The following is a 15,809-nucleotide window of genomic DNA, read 5'->3' as shown; positions in this document are numbered from 1 at the left end:
AGCAAATCCAGCAGAACCTACAAAGAATAATTCATAATCACCACATTGGGAAATAACCTAAATGTCTTTCAGCTGATGAATGGATGAACAACAGAACCTTGCTCAGCAAATAAAAGAAATCAACTACTAATACACACAATGTGGATAAATCTCAGATGCATTATGGTTAGTGAAAGAAGAAATACTCGAGGCTATATACTGTATGATTCTATTTATATGACCTTCTGGAAAAGACAAAGTTACAGGAACAGAACACAGATCACTGAGTGTCAGGATGGGGAGAAAAGATGACTACAGAAGCACAGCACAGAGGAATTCTGGAAGGTGACAGAATAGTTCTGTGTCTTGATTATGGCATTGGTTACACAACAGTGGGCATTTCTGTTGAACCTTGTAGAAGTCTATACCAAAAGGCATACATTTTACTACATGTAAATAATACCCCAATAAAAAAGAGAATTAAAAAAAAAAGGAAGATGGGAAGAATGAAAAAATGCTGAAGGGAGGAACAGATTGTAGTTGAAGATGTATAACTTCTGAAAGCACCAAGCATATTGAATAGACAGTTAACAGAAACTCCATAAATAATCACTGAATGAATGAGTGAATGAATGAATGAACGTATCCTCTGCAGACAGCTGCATCAACTTGGACCACAAACATTTATTTCAATGTTTGGAACGGTGTCCCTTAGTTTCGCATGCACACATTGCTGAGGAATCCAGCGTCTCTCTCGAGGTTAACCCCTCTGCCTTTGAATTGTGAAAGAATTCTAGAGGTTTTCTCAGGCAAGTCTCCCCAGTGCCTTGTGGCAAGGTCTCCAGTGGTGCCTCTTTCCTTCTTTGCCTGTAATCCCTGCCACTGCCACGTGACATCACTTCGGAAAACAGGAGTTCTGTATGCCGGGTCGTGGTGAAGGGAGAGGCATTAGAAAGTTGCCTTACACAGACCACAACCCCTCTCTAAGGGAAGACAACCCCACTCCCTCGGCCACAAGAGACCCAGGCTCAGGCTCCCAAGCATACAGCTCCTTAGATTACGTTTCATTCCTCATCCCCAGGTCATGCCCACTGTGCCAAGGTCCCTGTGCCTTGGCTTTGAGCCCGATACACCAATCAGACTTCTTCCTCCCAAGTGTTGAGACACTCTCCATGTGCAGATGATCTTAACCCACCTGAGAGTTTCTAGACTTTACCAGGGAAAGCGATTGGATCTTCCACCCATTTGTTTCCAGTGGCAACTCACTTTTTTTAAAAAAATAAATAAATTTATTTATTTTTATTTTTGTCTGTGTTGGGTCTTCGTTGCTGCACGCGGGCTTTCTCTAGCTGCGGTGAGCGGAGGCTACTCTTCGTTGTGGTGCACGGGCTCCTCATTGCGGTGGCTTCTCTTGTTGCAGAGCATGGGCTCTAGGTGCATGGGCTTCAGTAGTTGTGGCATGCGGGCTCAGTAGCTGTGGCTCGCGGGCTCTAGAGCGCAGGCTCAGTAGTTGTGGTGCATGGGCTTAGTTGCTCCGCAGCATGTGGGATCTTCCTGGACTGGGGCTCGAACCCGCGTCCCCTGCATTGGCAGGCGGATTCTTAACCACTGCGTCGTGAGAGAAGTCCCAGCAGCTCAATTTAGAATCAAATTTTCATAGCTTCTCCTCTTGAGCTCTGCATATCAAATGTCATTGAGAGGGTAGCCTTCTTCAAGCCACCAAATGCCCTCATCAAATCCTTCCCCTAGTGCAATTAAAGGTTATCTACCATCCTTAGCTTTATATTTATATCTAAGAGAGGCCATTCAGAAGAACTTCTCAGACAAAAAACCTCAGCTCCAAGCTAACTTGCTGTCTCTAGATATAAAAACTGCTGCCATCTTTTTAAATGGAAGCTTCCCGTAAGAACAAGAGAAATGATAATAACAATAATAATGATGATGATGATCTACAACTCCAACAATATGAATGACTCTCACAGTATGGTGAGCAAAAGAACCCAGAACGCAACAGAATGAATTTGTACATTTTTTTCTTTTACATATAGCTTAAAAAGCAGGCAAAATTAATCTATATTAATAGAAGTCAGGATAGTGATTTACCCTCGAGGGGGCGGTCTATGCCTGAATGGGAGCTCAGAGTGGACATCTGGGAGGCTGGCAACGTCCTGTTTCTTGATTTGGGTATTGGTTTCAGGGTTGTGTTCACTTTGTGAAAATTCGTCAAGATATACATTTATGATTAGTGTAATTGTGTGTATGAATGCTACATTTCCATGGAAATTTCGAAAAACAAAGGCACTCTGCCAAAAATGAATAAAAGAACAGAGGATAGTATATTTCTGTAATACTCTAGAGGCTCGAAATCATAAACCTTAGGGATAGAAAGGCCTCAGAGGTGATCCGTTTCAGCCACCTCATTTCAGAGGTGGGGAAAATGAGGCCCACAGAGGAGAGTGCCAAGATCACACAGGGACTTAGTGTCACATCAGGTCTCCTGCAACCCAGCCCTTCCTAATGTCGCTTTCCTTCTTCAGATGATAAAGAGGAGATGCAGGTGAAGTCTAAAGATAAGCCGTGAATCTGGGTATCCAGATATAAAATTGTTCAGACGTCGATTAGTATCTGCCTTGCAAATGGCCTTGGCAGCCGAGACAAGGCAGATGTGGCCACACAAATATGTTGCCCATGACACATGGGCTGGAAGAGTGAGGCAGAGGCAGCTCTAAAGGAACAAAAGGAGAACACGTCTGCCTGGAATGCACTGGGAATGAGGATTCCAAAGAGGTCATCCAGGGAGAAGCCGTGCCTGAACCCCAGAGAAGGCTGGGTACATTTACTGACATTCCAAACATTCGTGCTTTTGCAAGGGATATAAAAGGGAATCTGCTTCCCTGCCTGGAGGCATGATCTATGGGCTTCCGAGGCACTGGGTGTGGGCCGCTCTTGAAGGCATGATGCAGTGTTTGATGGATGAAGGCTGAGGATACTCACTAGGCCACACATTAATAAAAAGGATCAAACTGCCCTGGTTGGTGGAATGGGATGCAAATGCCATTCTCCATGTGGACATCAAAGGCAGAGAATGTCTGGAGGGAGCTAACCTGCTTTATATCTTTACCTTGATCCCACTTGTCCAAATTAGAGCCTCTGTTCTGTTGCCAAGACCCTATGTAAGCCAAGACTGGGGGGGCTCACCCCATACTGCAACCACCCATGATACCTCACCTGCCTCCAGCCATTCTTAACTGAGAATGAGGACGTGTATTCTAATCACAACTTAGCCCCTTCCATCACTTTCTGTTGCCCAGAGAGTGAAGTCCAAATATCTTCACCTGACCTTCATGGCACTCACCCACTTGACCACAAACCCCAGTGCCTCTCACACTATGTTCCTCTAGGCACCTTTCTTTTCTGTCTTCACGTCTTTCTTTTTTGGTTTATGCTCTTTTCTCTGTCTGAATTGCCTCTTACTCATCTCTGTTATTGAAACTCTTCTCATCCTTCTAGGCTGATGTCAAGGCCACTTTCTTCATGAAGGCCTCCCTGATTACCAGCTCCCCAACCCAAACTAATTTTTCTTCCATTGGAAGTTTTTGTATATATTTAGTCACATTTCATTTTTATTCTATGATCATACAATTGTCTGTTTTTCATTTCTCTCTCCCTAGATTGAGTGCTCCAAAAGAGAAGTATTTATCATGTTCCCCACTGGTTTCCAATATGCTTGAGATGTATAGCTGTTCAATATACACGTTTTCTGAATGAGTATATAAGACCATCCTTGAGGTCACCACACACTCCTAGTCTCTGATTTCAGCCTCAACTGCAGTGGACAGTTTCCGCGTGAGTTCAGACTCACTTTGTCCTGCTCCAATAACTTCCACGTTGAGATACGCCAGGTGTGTCTTTCTGCTTTCTGGCCTGAGACCTTCCTTGATGCCCTGGGAGTTCTCAGTTCAAAAGGGTAAGCACAGCCCAGAAGTGAAAGGAACAAAAATCTTCAAACATCACATGGGTAGGGAGCCAGAGCAGACATACTCCAGCTTTGCATCATCAGGCAGCAATTCTGGGAGGTATCTGTCTCCTTCTCAGGAGGTACCAGTGGAATCAAGCTCGTACCACTCAGTAATTACCTGTGAACACACCCCTGTATTGGTTTTCTCTCCTTCTGGTGTCACTGCCCAAGCTGCCTCACAACTGTTTCCTGTGTGTTCCTATCAAGTACACCATCTGCTCCCAATCCTTGCTCAGGCTTTTTAGGTTAACCAAAATGAAAAACAAAACAAACAAAAACAGAATGAATAGATGTCCTCTACTTTGAATTACAGTTAGATAACCCACCTAACCATTTCTAACATTTCTCCAGTGTCTGGAACCAACTTTTCACATGGTAGATAGTCCATCATTGTGTGTCAGCTAGAAATGAATTTAAAAATATGAGCCACTAGTATCAACTTAGCATGCAGAGGAAAATCCCACTTATAAACTAGATAATCATTGAGACAGGTGTCCATGTAGCTATCTCTAGGTGACAAACATTAGGAGAATCCAATCTCACTGACATTTGATTTTGCTGTCACTTTAGATTCAGCCAGTTGAGCTTACTCACTGCATCTGTTTCCTCACCCCTTGCCTCCTTATGCTACAGGCCCAGAACTCCCCTGAGATGCTCAGCCACTGTGGAAGAGCCAGATGTGATCTTCTGAAGGTGTGATTCATCACGCACCTGATAACAGCACATCTGCACCAATGCGTGAAACATGGGGACCTGCAGCCCCAACCCAGGATATGACACAAGTGACTCAGAGTTTAAGTTTCCTCATGATCTCTCCCATGAAAACAGTGCCTAGCCCCTCCTACACACCCCCAATCAAAAACACACCACTTAAAAATTGTGTTTCTTTTTAATTACATAATCCTCTCCTTTTATTCATTTAAAAAAAAATTGTTTTTAGTTCTGCCCCCTTCAGGGATTCCCTGGGAGCTATCAAGAGTAGGGACAAAGAGTTGGGTTCAAATCCTAACACTGTCACCGGACCACTATATGTGCCTTGGCAAGTGACTCTGCCCCCTGAACCTCGGTTTTCCCAGCTTTCAAATAAAGATAATAATAACTACTTTTCAGAATAACTCTGATGATTAAATATTATAAAGACACCTGGTATATAAACGCTCAATAAACGTTGGTTCTCTTCCCTTTCCCTTTAATTAGCTTTACACTTTCCATAGTGACTACGAAGTTCTAATACAGAGCAGGTGCTTAACAAACGCTCCCCCTCTTGCTTCACCCTCGCTTTGGCTCTCTTTATATTGGATAACTTTCTGCTTCTTCACTCATGGTGGTTTTAAATGCCCGGTTTCATGAGCTCTGATAACAGCATAATTTGTATTTTCGGTGCTAGGGATATAGCATGGATTGAGACAGTCAAGGTCCTCACCCTTGTAAAGCTTACATTCAAGAGCAGGGGAACAAAAAATAAATGGGCAAAAACATAAATAAATGAGATTTCAGAGAATGATAAGGGATGTGAGAGCAGTAACACTGGGGGATGTGACAGGAGTGACAGAGAAGCAACCTTACATTTGGGTGGTCAGAGAGACCTCTAAGTGAAGATGACAATGGGATGAAAAAACCAATTGTTATGAAGGTGGTAACAATCCAAACAACTCCCAGCTCTGCCCTTACACGTTAGGTTAGTTATGAGCTTCCTAAAAGCCAACTCAGGAAGGGAAAGAGTTTGAGTTGTATTGTTCTCTTTTCCAAATATAAAGGAAATATGTATCAAGGATGGTTATATAAAGGCATTTACGTTCTTGCCTACAAGAATGTATGGCCTCTGTCTTTTCTGGCCTTTGAAAATGGTATGCTCCTTTCTTGAAGGCTTTCTGTCCGGCACTCAGACACTCCCAAAAGATGACTGCGGCCTGGGGTCTGAAATAATAAGTAAGTGAACCCAAATCCATAGGTATTGTGATCCAACTCTTTGGCACCTGTATGGTCAGTGTTGAGGGCAGTAATTATTCCAGGACTCTTGTTATGTCCTCTAGGTTTACAGAATTAAATCATGAACTTTGAATGACCTCAGTCAAGTCACTTCTCCTCTCTGAGTCTTATTCATCATCTGTAATGATTGAGTAAGAGGTGAAGGGTGGGTGGTGGACACCGGGTAGAGGTTTATCTGTGATCTCTTATGGTTCCTTTCAGATTTCCTGTGATTCTAAAAGGCCCTTTGGAATCATGGAGGTAATACTCCCAGGGAATTCTTATGTGTTGGAAAGCTCTCCTACAACACTGATGTCAGCTGTGCCTGAGGCTTTTAAGTGGGTCAACAGTCTCCAAACACAAGCCTGGAGAGAAACCTGGAAATTATGGATTAAAGGACAATTACAATAGGGCCCATAATAACTCTCTTATAAGCCCATCTTCTTTGTTGGTTAATAACCAAATTCCTTCTTTCCAGGGTACTCCACCCTCACCTTCTCCCACGGAGATGGGTGAGGCTGGATCAGGGCAGGGTAATTGAGTTCTTCCTGGGGAGTTTGGGGTCAGGTGAACACAACTCCTTGACCTGATCTCACATGGCTCCAGGGATGTACCCAGAATCTCTCCCTTGAGAGACAGGACAGGATGACTCAGGAAGAGGGAATTCAATCACAGGAAGTTTATGAAGACTGGAAATGCAATTGGTGGCCAAATCCAAGCCCGGATACTCCTAAGGGCACATGGTATGGGAAGCAATGCTGGGCTGGGGGCCAGGAGATCCTGCCTATGTGCTAGCCTGAACTTACCAGGAGACTGAGAGGAAGTTCCTTGACTTCTGAAGTTCAGCTTCTTCAACTGAACTGAGGAGATTGGCTTAACTGATCTGTAAGGATCTTGTAAGTATGATATTTTAGGATTCTAGAAAGCATATGATGCAGTGGACTACTTCTGTGCCTCAGTTTCTGCTTTTGTGAAAATTAGAACAATAGTAACTTCATCATAGAATTATTTTGAAGATTAAATGAGTTTACCACAGCATCTCTACTTCATTCGTTTAGTGTATTTCTTTAATGGTTACCCACTAGGCTTCTACTGCAAACCATACTCTGTACTAGGTGAGAATGAACAAATGAATTCAGTGATCAACTACAGGGATACCTTCACAGAGCTAGAAGTCTTGTGGGGAACATTGTAAAATTCAAAAATTAAAGCAATCTTTTTAAAAGCAATTTTAATAAGACATTTCTGTTATGATTTGACAATCAGCTCAAACCCTCTGTCCATGTATGGCAAATAGCAGGCAAAAACATTCCAAGAAGTGGTGAATACAAAACTCTCAAGGGAAGAGAGCTCTCTGTCCCTGGCCTAAGTTAGAGATGCCACATTTGCATATCCACAGGGGCAAAGCAGAGAACACAAATTAATGTAGCAGGTTGAATGTCAGACAACCTGGAAGAAGGGGATTATGGCAAACTAGAGTGTACATGCATTCTCTAAAGGGGGCAGCTCAACTCTCTTGTCTACTGCTGCCATGTGGGAATGTGAGCCCAAGATTAACAAAACCTACCCTTTTTCAGCAGAAGCCAGGAATCCAGATTTTTATGTAAAAATCTTGCAGATTTCAAATGATGACAATGTACTCAAATATTAAAAAAGAACGCTATGTAGCCACTGGTTTGCTACCTAGTTTAAGGCAAATTATTTCAGAGAAGTAGGAGCGTTATGAATGTTTTCAAAGATGGTAAGAACAAAGGGAAGAGGATGAGTGATTATTGTATATCTTCGATGCACCAAGCATCTCACACACATCATATATCATTCCATTGGTTGCTCACAACGATACTGAGAAATATTGAGGTTTAGTACTGATTTTTTTTTTCCTTAGGAAAGTCGCATATGGGGGGTGTGTTTTGGGAAACACTGGTATAGACAGATAAGAATGGCAGTATGAGGAAGACTGAATATAGGGACAAGACTAGAAGCAGGGGAGCCTGGTGAGGAAGTTATATTGGAATTATCTAGAGTGGTCTTAGTCGGGAAGAAAACAAAGAGTTGAGGCATAATGGAAAAGTAATTAACTAAGCTTTTCTTTCAAGTCAGTCAATAATGTCTTAGAAGGAAAATCTACTTCTCTCCCACCTCCCCACGTCAGGTGGAAGATGGAGAGACCTGACAGGTGTACCCCTTTTCTTACACTCTCTTTTCACCTTAGGGCTATCTCTTTGATGCCTCTTCTCAGTTCCATGTTGGCCATCTCTCCAGGTGGGCAACAGAAGCTGAGTCTTAGTTCTACGGACTGGGCCACCTGGTCTAACCCCTACTGCCACACAGAATCCTTTCCTATAGGGCAATAAAGTTCTGTAGGAAAAGACCATTCAGCCATTCTCTTTGCTCCCCCAATCCAGGGGCTCCTTGCCTCTGGTTAGTACTACACTGCCAGTGAGAAAGAAATGTAGATTAAACAGTCAGGAGACCCAAATTCAATTCCTGACCCCACTCTTCTTAGAAGTTTGACCTTCAACTATCAAGTTCACAAGCCTTATCTTCAACTCCTTCACCTGTAAATGGAGATAATAATTCCCTGCCGCTTGGAAGGAAGAATTTGCAGATAAAATGAGATAATGGATTCAAAGGCCCTTCAATTCATCTTCCACAGAGCAGCCAGGGTATGAAACTTTCACTCTTTAGCATGCCTTAAACAACTCCCTGTAATTTCACCCCTGCTATAGTCCCTTCTCTTTTATTTATGCCACTCAAAATTTAAACTTGAGCACGCAACCCTTTTATACTTTAAGGTCACTGCACATGCTTTTCCCTCTACCTGGAATACTCTCCATCCTCATGTACTTCTCAACCTTCACTTCATCTCATTCCTTCCTGCTCACACTTCAGGTCCTTATTGGGTGCCTCCTATACGTCTGGCATTTTACTAGGCACTGGGCTACAGTCATGAAAAAAGATGAACATAACTCCACTTCAGAGGAGCTAGTATTCTAGCGAGAAGGGAAAATGCTTAACCTTTCTTCCCCCAAATCAAAATGCATTTGTCATATTTATAGTAAGTGCTACAAGAAGAGTATTAAATGCTAAAAGTTCACATAATTAAAGAAAGGGCCAAATATAATCTGAAGATTCTGATAAATGACATTTAAGCTGAGACCTCAGTGTATAGACCTAAGTGGGAAAGAAAATCAGTGCTATCAAGAGCAGATAGAAGACTGGAGAAGTAGGCAAGAACAGTTATTCATAACCTTAAAGGCCATGTCAACATTTTTTTCCATTTAGTGAGAAGAGTTATGGAAAGCTCTTAAAGGGTGTAAATTAAGAAAATGATACTTATAAATCAGATATTCATCAAATATTTATTGAGTGTTTATGATATGCCAGGCACTGTTCTAGGCACTGGATAGGATCCAAAGCTGCATTTTGAAGGGTAACTCTGGCTTTAGAATTGATAACTGAAAGGGATAAAAAGTGGCTGATATGAAGACTAATTAGAAAGTCATTGCAAGAGATGATGGGTGGTTTAGACCATGCAATGAGAATAGAAACAAAGGAATAGATTCAAGAGAGAATGTTGTATGTCAATTATATTTCAATAAAATTGGGGAAAAAAGATAATGGAGATCAAAGCAAAACAACTTGGTTGTAAATTGAATATGAGGATGAACTAGAGAAAAGAGTTAAACTTTGGGATTTTGCTTCAGGGAACTGAATTTATAGTGGTACCAGTTATAGAGAGAGTAAAAGAGCATGTAGACAGGAGCACACTAGTGGGGAGATGCTAACAAGTTCAGTTTTGTATGTGTTGGGTTTGAATTGCTTGTGAGACATCAAGTTGCAGATGCTTCTAGTCAGCTGGATATGAACAGACAGTTCAGAAGAATGAGGTCGAAACACAAATGTAAGAGCAGTGATTATACTGATTATAACTATGGGAGTGGATGTTAGCCCAGAGAGAGTTTAAATTGAAAAACAAAGATAAAAGACCAAGATCTAAGCTGCTCTAGGATTTAAAGAGCAGATGGGGAGGACCCAGTCTGCAAGGGAGGCTGAGGTGGAGTCCGAGAGGCGGGTGTAAAACCAGGAGGGAGAACATGGTGTCAAAGAAACCAAAAAAGCAAAGGTTTCAGAAGAGAATGATGAGTCCTGTAGAATGCTTGAAGACATCAAGTAAGTCTATGCCCCACTCCCAGAAAAAAATGTCATTGGATTTAATGACATGGAAGTTACAGATGTTTGTGGAGAAGAATGTTTCAGTAAACTTGGAGGTAGCAGGAGACAGAGTGGAGGGAGTTAAGGAACCAGTGGAAAGTGAAGAAATGGAGTCAGCCACTGCAGACTCTACTTTCAAAAGTGTGTTTATAAAGAAGAGGAGTGAGATAGTTATGAGAGTGTAAGATGGAATGCTTTTTTTTTTTTAAGAAAAACATATAAGCACATTTAAACGATGGTAAAAATAATCCACTAAAGAAGGAGAGATTGGAAGCATAGAATATAGAGGGATAATTGATATGTCAAATTTCCTAGAAATTTAGTAGGGTACAGGAAACAGTGCAACAGAAGGATTAACTTTACAGAGGAAGAAGGGCACCTCCTACATTGCTACAGGAGGGAAGGGGAAGAATATGCAGAAAGAAACATACAGATTTAAAATAGTTAAGGAGGGAAGTTTACCTACTCCCTATACTATTTTCTCTGAAAATGAGGACCCAAGATTATTTGCTGAGAGAGGGGGAAGAATAAGGTGCCATGAATTGAAGACTGGTGAAAGAGAAAATAAATTGATAGGAGAAGTCTAGTAGGATTGCCTGGTAGCATGAAAAGCCCGGCTGACATTGGTGACTGATGATATATTTGTGCCAAATATTCTCAACTGTGTGCTTCTCACTAGCTGTTTGATGTATGTACTAGCAGAGGAGAGGATGGAGAGCTGCTGCGTGTATCCAGTGTAGGGGTTTGGCCAAGCAGGGCAACGGAAGAACAGAAAGGCAAGAGAGATCAGGAGGTGGTTGAGAACAGTGATTAAAATATGAGCCATGAACTCTACCATGGGGTCTCAGTCCTTCCGGGTTGCTACAACAAAATACCATAGATGGGTAGCTTATAAGCAACAGAAATGCATTTCTGATAGTTCTGGAGGCTGGAAAGTCCAAGATCAAGACATCAGTAGGCTTTGGGTCCACTTCCTCATAGATGGCCTTCTTCTCACTGTAACTTCACAAGGTAGAAGAGTGAGGGATTTCTCTGGGGTGTATTTTAAAAGGGCACTGATCCAATTCATGAAGACCTGCCCTCATGACCTTATCACTGACCAAGTGCCCCACCTGTTAATACCATCACCTTGGGGGTTAGGATTTCAACATATGAATTTTAGGGGGACATAAACATTCAGTCCATTTCACATGGATAGCGCGATGACTAAAAAATAGTTGGAACTGATAGATGGAGATAGAGCAGTGATACCTAGGAGCAGGGAATCATATTGAGTTAAAAGACAGATATGGTAGGGGTGAGAGATAAAAAACAAACAGGATAAAAGAGAGTGGGATAATGGAGCTAATGATTTTGACGGGACCTCATCACATGAGAACAACTCCAGGGTGTGAACTAGGAGTGGGTGGCTGAGCTAGACCGGAAGCAAGTTCACTGGAGATGAGCAGGCTAAGGAAGTAAGAGACTGGGTGGTAGGGCACGGAACCCCGGAGGACCTGAACACATCTACTGTGATGACAAGAGCACAGATGGAGAGAAAACTCAAACCCAGCAGCTTTGATACTTAGAGCATCAGTTCCAGTTGCAGCAAGAAGATGAAGGCTGGACTCTATTTTACTTTATCTTTTGGGGAATGACTGCATTTCAGGGTCATAAGGAAGGACGGCTTTAATCCTGCCAAAGTCTTTGGACGGGAGGTAGGCACCTACCTACCATAATTCATCCCTGGCCTAGGAGGAGGTTCTGGAGAGTACAGAGGGAAAGCTAGCTTTTCTTCTCTTGGCGTCTATAATGGGCAGCTGCTACGAAGGTCAAGCATGGTGACAGGTGGCAGCAGGGAGAAAGGGAAAACTTTCTCACCAGAGGGCGAGCTCCACGTGGGGGTGCTGATAGTCTCAAGTGAGGTTTGACTAGTATGATTAATTACTGGGACCAGAATCTTGAGCAATTGCCTCACTTCCTCTGCATAGCCTTTACCGACGCTTTACCGATGGTAGAGAGGGCCCGCTGTCTCGTGTGGAGGCCGACAGAGCCAGCTGGCCTTCCAGTCCTGAACCAAAACCCAAAGTGAAGCTGGGAATCCCATGGGGAGAGAGAGAAGTCTCTGATTTTTTAAAGGTTAAAAAATATTCCAGCAGCTGACCAAAGAAAATTCAGGGGAGTGCGGTAGGAGGTTATGACGTTGGGTGAGACCCTTCCACTTCTTGTCTTTCCTTTTCTGATCCTTACAGTGAGGGAGTTGGACTCACTGCTGAGGTCCTGCTACTCTGAAGTTTTGGGATTCTCAGAAGCTGGCATGTATGACAAAGAAGCAATGAGTCTGAAGAGCTACGTTCTCTAGAAGAGCCCCCCAGCTGCCATCATACGTCTATATACTCCATCCTGCCCAGACACATAGATACCCTATATCCCCTAATTTCCATTTGCTTCTTGGTTTATTCTCAACAAGAACAAAGCACACCAGAGTTAATATCACTGGTGGAAAGATATTTGGACTTGGCAGGGAGAGCAGGTAAAGAAACCAGAGCCCCCATTCTAGCACTGACTCTCCCACTAGCTCATGTGTGTAACCTCGGGACAAGCCCCGCTCCCGTCTTCCTCAGCCTTTTTCTCCGTAGGTCAAACATGGTATTTGGATTCATTAAATTTTCTTGTGCCTCACCCCGCCTTCTTATTCCCACCCCCCTGCATCTAGCCCTGCCCAAGAGGCTGAAACCCATGCCAATTGCTCTGATGAGGCCACGGGGGAGTACCAGACGTCTGTTTTTAATATCGATGACAGATTAGCGTGCGGGGAATTCAGCCACCCCCCAAAACAAGCCCCGTCTCTGCTCAAAACAACTGGAACAGGAGGCTAGTTATGCTTGGCTTTCCCAATAGAGTCCCAGGACCGACAGAGCAATAGCTTCTCTGAAGGAAACAAAGAGGGCGCCAAACCCAGGGGTGGGGGGCAGGAGAAGGAGACAGGGAGGGAGAGTCCGCGTTTCAACAGCTAGTTCAAAAGAGTGTTGAACAGATGGCAGTCATAAAGCATGTGTGTGTGAGAGAGAGAGAATGTGTGTATGCATGTATATCTGTGCACACGCATGCGTGAGCTTGTGAATAAATAAACAATTACAGCACTGCACTCGGCTGCCAGCAAAAATCCAGAGAGATCAAAGAGAAAGCCCTCATTTCCTTATTCTGGCCTCACCTGGCCAAATGTGTGCGCAATCCTAACTCTCTAACAAAACAAGTCTTAAACCTTATTTTATTGTTTGCTTTCTTCCTAACATTGAATTTTCCTTTTTCTTTTTTTAATTCATGGAAATTAGAAGCAACTAGCATTTATCAATACTTACCATGTCTCAAGAACTGTGCTACATTTGACTCTCAAAGTAGCTAATGAAATAGGTGTTATTTTCCCCATTCCACAGATAGGGAAACTGAGACCCAGAAAGGATGTCGACTGGCCCTAGATTTCTCAGCGAGAAGTGGTAGAAACTGAAAGCAGAAGCCAGGTTTTTTGGGGAAAAAAAAATAGCCCATGCTCCTTACTTCGGCTGTAACCTCTAAGATAAAGTTCAGTCAAGTAGACTGAAATTTTCAAATTTGGTCCAAGTTCACTTTTGAGATTGTTGAGACATAGTAAAAGTGGCATGGAGGCAAAGAGATGAGGTTTCTGCTTCAGATATCCACTGCCAATCATCTACAGCATCAATTAATCATACACATTTTAGAAGGCTTACTATATACTCAGCTAGTCTCTAGAACTACGTAAGACCTCATAAGACCACACGGTTCTCAAAGAATTAACATCAGAGTTGAAAAGTTAAAACATGTATATGCCTACCCACATACAATTCAATTCAGTGAACACTGAACATTTATGTACGTCAGGCACTGTGGAAGGATACCAAATTATAAAGACATAAGAGTCATTATCCTGCTTCTTTAAAGACAATTGTCCACTGAAAAATTCAAGAAGTGGATGGTGGAAAGAATTAAAGTCAAGTAGCACAAGGAAGAATTAGAAGAACCTGTAAAGATGGTGGCAGATATGTCATTATCTTCAAACTTCTGAATGGCAGCAGGAAGAAGAAGGGGTAACATCTCTGTGGGGTGTCCCCAGACCATGAACTAAGAAGAAGTTTCATCTCTATCAAAAAAAAGGAACTCTTGGATCAGAACACTGGTTCCTAGACAATCAGAAGGAAGAATCTTGGATTTCCATTTCTGGACTGGATGGAGAAACAGAGACTAGATTTATTTACCCTACTACCTGAAACATGAAGGATTTTTTTAAAAGAAAAGAACATACAACAAGTTTCCAAACTGGAAATCTGGCAACAGAGATCTTGAAATATGGAAAACAAATTCTGTGAGCCCTAAAATTTCTGCAGCTTCCTGTCTTCAGAGAGTTTCTAGGTCACTGCAGGGAGATGCCTGGAAGATTCCCTAAATTGAGAAGGCAGAGTCCTTAGTCCAGGGAGATGAAAGTGACTAGAGTTTATAGGATAGAGTAATGGAGAGGAGAGAGCTGTACAGAGAGAAAATTGAAGAGATCTGTGTAGGGTCCCCTTTCAATACTCAGCAAAGTACTGGTTAATGGATGCATGTAAGGAGCCTACCAACCCAAGAGGATTAGACAGAACAATGCCCATTGCTCGTACGGGGGCCAGAAATAGTGCCCAGTCACACTGGAAAATCTCATACTTCATGGGCCACTGTGTAGAACACACTGAAGGGTCTTGCCTCAGTAGTAGGGAATAATTAGCCCTAGACTAAACACTGCTCTGGGTCCATCTAAGAAATCTTAAAAGTAAGACCCAAAAGAATCAAGCTGTTTCCAAATAACTTAACTGTGGCCCAAAATAGAGTTTAAAAATATTTATAGGAATACAAAAGTACGCAGAACCCAACAAGGCAAACATCACAATGTCTGGCATTTAATCAAAACTTACCTGGCATGCAAAGAAGAAGGAAATTCAACACATAATGAGGAGAGAAATCAATCCACTTAAACTGACCCAGAACTGATACAGATGTTAGAATTAGGAAACAAGGACATCAAAACCATTATTATAACTCTATTCTATACATCAAAAAAGTTATGACATGCCATATACTAGCCAGATCCAAATTGAACTTCCCGGGACTTCCCTGGTGGCACACTGGTTAAGAATCCACCTGCGAATGCAGGGGACACGGGTTTGAGCTCTGGTCCGGGAGGATCCCACATGCTGTGCAGAGTAACAAAGCCCGTGCACCACAACTACTGAGCCCGTGCTCTAGAGCCCATGAGTCACAAGTACTTTAGCCCATGTGCCACAACTACTGAAGCCCGTGAGCTTAGAGCTCCGCAACAAGAGAAGCCACTGCAATGAGAAGCCCGCTCACCATGATGAAGAGTAGCCCCCGCTCAATGAAACTAGAGAAAGCCCACGTGCAGCAATGAAGACCCAATGCAGCCAAAAATAAATTAATTAATTAATTTAAAATAAATGTTTAAAAAAACAAAAAAACAAATTGAACTTCCTAAGATGAAAATTACAATGTCTGAGACTTCCCTGGTGGCACAGTGGTTAAGGATCCTCCTGCCAATGTGCCAATGCAGGGGACACAGTTTCGATCCCTGGTCCAGCAAGAT

At 42.7% G+C, this 15,809-nt stretch overlaps 1 protein-coding gene across 5 annotated transcripts in view; it reads right to left on the bottom strand.

Moving 5' to 3' along the window:
* The window catches only part of ASTN2 (astrotactin 2), a 907,765-nt gene that overhangs the window by 131,747 nt on the left and 760,209 nt on the right, over positions 1-15,809 (bottom strand). The gene's annotated exons all lie outside the window — the stretch shown is intronic.

Source organism: Globicephala melas, chromosome 6 (genome assembly GCF_963455315.2).
Source record: "Globicephala melas chromosome 6, mGloMel1.2, whole genome shotgun sequence".
NCBI lineage: Eukaryota > Metazoa > Chordata > Mammalia > Artiodactyla > Delphinidae > Globicephala > Globicephala melas.
The sequence above is the reverse complement of the archived record's forward strand: the minus strand, read 5'-3'. Positions and strand labels throughout refer to the sequence as shown.